The sequence below is a fragment of the Apteryx rowi genome, unplaced genomic scaffold, assembly GCF_003343035.1.
Source record: "Apteryx rowi isolate R43461 unplaced genomic scaffold, aptRow1 scaffold_65, whole genome shotgun sequence".
Lineage (NCBI taxonomy): Eukaryota > Metazoa > Chordata > Aves > Apterygiformes > Apterygidae > Apteryx > Apteryx rowi.
Window position 1 is genome coordinate 1,623,338 of NW_020450927.1, and position 4,594 is coordinate 1,627,931.

The following is a 4,594-nucleotide window of genomic DNA, read 5'->3' on the forward strand; positions in this document are numbered from 1 at the left end:
CGGCGCTGCGCCCGCCCGGAGCGGAGGTGCGGGAGCCGGGGGGAGCCGGGGGTGCCGGGCAGGCTCCTCCCTCGCTTGCCTCCACCCGCCCCCTCGGGCAGTCGGGGCGGACACGCCTCGCCTCGCCCCCGCCGAGCCTCGGTCCGGTGGTTATTATTAACAGCGTTATCACCCTCCTCCTCCTCCGGTCCTCCCCTTCCTCCTCTTCCTCCCCCAGCCCAGCCCAGCCCTCCGCCGCTGCCCCGCCAGCCGCATCGGTGCTGCCGGACTCGGCTCCGCTGCTGCCGGCAACGCTGCCGCGGCGGGATCGGCCCGGCTCGGTCCTGCCCGGCTCGGTCCTGCCCGGTCCTGCCCGGCCGCGGCGCCCAGGTACGGTGCGGCCGCCTCGCGGGGGCTGCGGGGGCTGCGGGGGTCGGGGCCGGGGAGGCTCCGGGGAGCCGCAGCGGGACCGGGACCGGGACCGGGGCCGGGGCCGGGGGGGCTGCAGACGGCGCTGCCCGCCGGTGGCTGCGCCTCCCTGCGAGGTCCTGAGTCGGGATTTTCGGCTTTCCGTCGCTGAACTTCGCAGCTAGCTGGGATTTTGTTAAAAGCATCGGCTAACTTCTGGCGGCGCGGGGGGTAGGAGCGAGCTGGGCGGCCTGTGCTCCCTCAGCCGCGCTTCTGAGTTCTTGGAAGTCCCGGTACCGGGGCTCTGCCTCTCGCTTCCTTGGTGGGAGTCCAAACCTGTGCCATTCAGCAAGGGCATCGCGGTTCGACAGAGCCCCAACCTTGCCACCAAGCCTCCGCGCGGAAGTAATGGCTGCCTTTGCTGAAGTGAAGGAAATCAAATCCTTTTGTTTTTTCTGAAGGATCTCTGTTCTATCTCTCGCTGTGCCTCGGTAATTAAAGGAGACCTGTGCTCAAGTTATTTGTCTGGCTTTTGTTTCCCTTAAGGTTATCCTGGAGGATTTTGTTCCCTGAAAAAGGGCATGTGGAAACAGTCAGTATTTTCAGCTGGATTTTTTTGCGTGTGTACTATTGATTGTCTCTACAGCAAGGAGATTTTCTGACGTGCCGTGGAATATTCTGCCCCAACGGAGAGCGCTGAATTACCAGATCTTTTTTCTCCCCCAGCCCTGCCCCTCACTCTTCTGAGTGGCGGAGCTTCTGCATGATGCCTTTCGCGGGGTATTGGGCATATTTGGGCTGCTGGTTAGCATTTGTTGTGGTCCTGGCAGGATCCGGCGGGCTAAACCGTGCTTTGCCAGGGAGGGGGATAAAACTCTTCTGCTGGGAAGGGTTTTCACCTGTTGAAAAGCCGAGGGGAGATGACAGAAGCAGGCGGCTGCTGCTGCTCCTGATGGGCATGGTGAACATCAGAGCAGACAGCAAGCCTGGCTCTCTCCTCTCTCCCGGTCCTGTTGCGGTGCTACGTCTCCACTGGAGTGTGAGATCCTGCCCCGTGTCTTTCCAAAGCGGTGGGTTTCAGACTCATAACAGGCCTGAGAGCGGCCGAGTCTGGAGCCCTCGTTAGGAGACTGCAGGCTGCGTCTCCGCTCCAGGCTGAAAGATCCCCGACGGGGCGGAAATCGGCCGCAGAAGCGTCACCGTTCGGAAAGGCCTCCTCTCTGGGGAAGCTCAAAGCGTCCCCCAGGCGTTGGGCAGGGGAGCGTCTTGATGCACAAGCCAAGCAGAGACCCAGCAAACGGGCTGCTTGTTGGGAAACGTTAGCACGATGCTCTCGGAAGAGAGCAATAAAAAGGCTGGCAGACGATTTTTTTTTTTTTTTTTTTTGCCAGAAACTCAGGGTGGAGGGTGGTAGCAGCGCAGTGAGTCTCCGTCCCTGCTGGAGTTGCTTTTAGGTGTCCTGCTGCTTCGTTTCCGTCACAGAGGAGCCCAGCTGTAAGGCACGGTCAGGAAAAGCAGCGCTGCAGGTCCTTTCTAGAAATGGAGATCCTTGTGTGCTGCTGCTTCTGGCTCAGGCCGGTTCGCTGAGTTTAGCCAAGGGAATGAGTAGAAATATAAYGGCCGCTTCCCTTTCTTGGGCCTGCTCCGTGGCTACACCTAAAACCCAGTAGACGCCAGGCTAGCGGCAAACAGAAATAAGGTCGGACTGTGCTGGTGGTGTTCTCTGCCCCGGCTGCCTCCTCCCTTCCTCCCCCCTCCCGGCTGCCTCTCCCGTACATCTGCTACGAGAGCAGAAATTGAGCCCCGCATTTCCCCCAAGCCCCCCCACGTTCTGCCGCTCTGACCTTCCCAGTCGCTGTTTTGCCACCGAGGTGAAATGTTTACGGAGACTCTGTTACCGTTGTTTTCTTGCGAGTGTTTCACACTTCATTTGCTGGAGACATTAGGCGATTTCATGCCRCGTTTTTCATTTTGTTGGGCTGGTGGGCATGCGAGCATGACCGGCCCGTCCGGGCGTGTGCGACTGTCTCCACTCGTGTCTGCCGATGGACAGCAAGGGGTGGGTGAGGTGAAGAGCCTTTGGTGATGACCAGTCTGTATCTCCAGCACTGGCTAAATCACCTAGAAAGAAATACCGTTTCATAGCAAGCCCCCTTCTCCCCATGTGCATCCACTCATCTTTCCCAGGGTTCTTCCACATCCTGCTCCATGCTATTTAGTCTGCAAAGTTGATTCATGCCTTGTCATTTTGGTCATCCTGAGCCTCCTTGCCCTGGCTGGTAATGTGGTCACCCTGGCAAGGGTGGCCACAAGGAGTGTGATCAGTCCTGTAAAGAGCCCATGGACGGGATTTTCCCATTGCTTGGTGGAAAAGGAGCTCTGCGGAGGTTAGCCTTGGCCACATGCTGGTGTGGCTCCACGGATGTTATGTGGGCTCATCCTGGAKAAAGCAAGGTCAGAATCAGCCCCTGCAGCCACGCGTTGGCCCCGAGCAACGTGCAGCTCTGCCCTTCTGTAGGATCGTGAAGCCCGAGGCCGAGGGACCGCCGGCGTCGAGGACGCTGCGCGGCTTTGTCCTTACCGCGTCGCGGGGCTGTCTCAAAGTGCTGAATTGTGGTTAACTTGGACAGCAGCGTTCGGGCCCGGGGACCTGAGCCATCCTCGTGGGGTGCCTGCACTTCAACGGGCGTCACAGCTCTCCTGCCCCTGGGGTGCGGGGACAGCCCAGAGCCAGGGCTTTTCTAGGAAGCACCATCTGTCAGCGACCCGTCTGGTTGGGAGACCTGCACGTTCGCAGCTTGTGCAAGTCCCTGACCAAGCTGTGGGCAAAAGCGGAGGTTTCGGGGGCTGACAGCTCTCCCGACAGAGCCCGGCAGCAGCTGGGGTCACCTCTGTGACGTGGGTCACTGCAGGAAGCTCAGGCGTCTGCACCCCATCAGGTGGAGCAGGAAGGGGGCCCTTGGCTTCCTAATATCTGTGAGTGACAGCTTTTCAGGGGGGGAATCTGGAGCTCAAGACAGACGAGCGCTTGCGTGTTGGCCCAGTCATTTTTGCCCTATGATATGTACTGGCCGCGTAGGTGGACAACTGGGCAGGGTGGGCTGTCTCGCCCGGAGGTGCTAGCACCTAGCAGGGTGAGATGCGATCCCGTACCGCGTCCCTGCTGGAAGCGTTTTACACCCGCTCTGCTCGGGACTAAAGGCAAGGCGAGGAGCGAGGCAGTGAAACCTTTGGAAAATGTTTCTCTCCGCTAATTGAAGCAATTAGCGGGATGGCTGAGCACTACTGAAAGCAGCACGAGCAGATGGGGCCAATTTCTCTGCTGGCTTCAGTGGAGTAACGCCAGCAGAGCATCCGGAGTCGCCGGAGAGGCTGCGTCCTCTGGTCGTCGCCCCCTCCTGTGCCCGGGCGCGCGAACCTGCTGACGTGGGCGGCTTGAGCGGGGCCCCCAGGTGTCGGAGCAGCTGCGCCCGGGCACTTCTGTCCCCAGCGGGTGCCGCTGCTGCAAGTCCTTGTCCGGCGGGAGAGGACGCAACCTTGGGGCGCTCTCCGAGCGGTGAGCAGCGCTCGTGGGCTGGTGGCGGTGCCCGAGCTGCTGGGCTCAGGCTCGGCTTCCCTCGGGCCGCCTGGTGCATCAGGAAAAGCAGCTGAGACAGACCCCAGAGCTCCTCACGGGCTGTGCGAGCGGCGAGGAGGTCCCCTGGGCTGAAGGGGGGGTGTTTTTGACCACCTGGTCCTTGCCCCGGTTGGCTTTCAGCAGGTGCTCTGGGTGCCAGTGCCTCCTGCAGCAGCTGTACCGTGCGGTGGTCCTGCGCGGGGGTCAAATCTCAGTGTCTCCCGTGTGCAGCTGACCCTGAAGTCCCCAAATGTCCCTTCTGAGTTTTCCCTCTGCGCTAGTAGGTGCAGGGAGAGGACGGGCTTGGGCAGAGGATGCTCTCGAGATGGAGGAGCGGCTGTGGGTGAGGCATACGGGAAGAGGTTTTTCTGCTGGAAATGATCACGTCCAATAGCGAGACCTCGCTGCCTTCTGCCAGGTCTCTGTTCCTAGGTGAGGTGTCAGGCATCACCAGGAGATCTGGTAACGGCGGCCGTGGCAGTCTGTCCCTTCCTTGGATTGTATGGGGCTCGCTACTAGGGCTGCCTGTGTCGGCTCCTTGCCGGCGGCAGCACGAAATCCCACTGCACTGGGCGCCCCAGTCACTCCGTG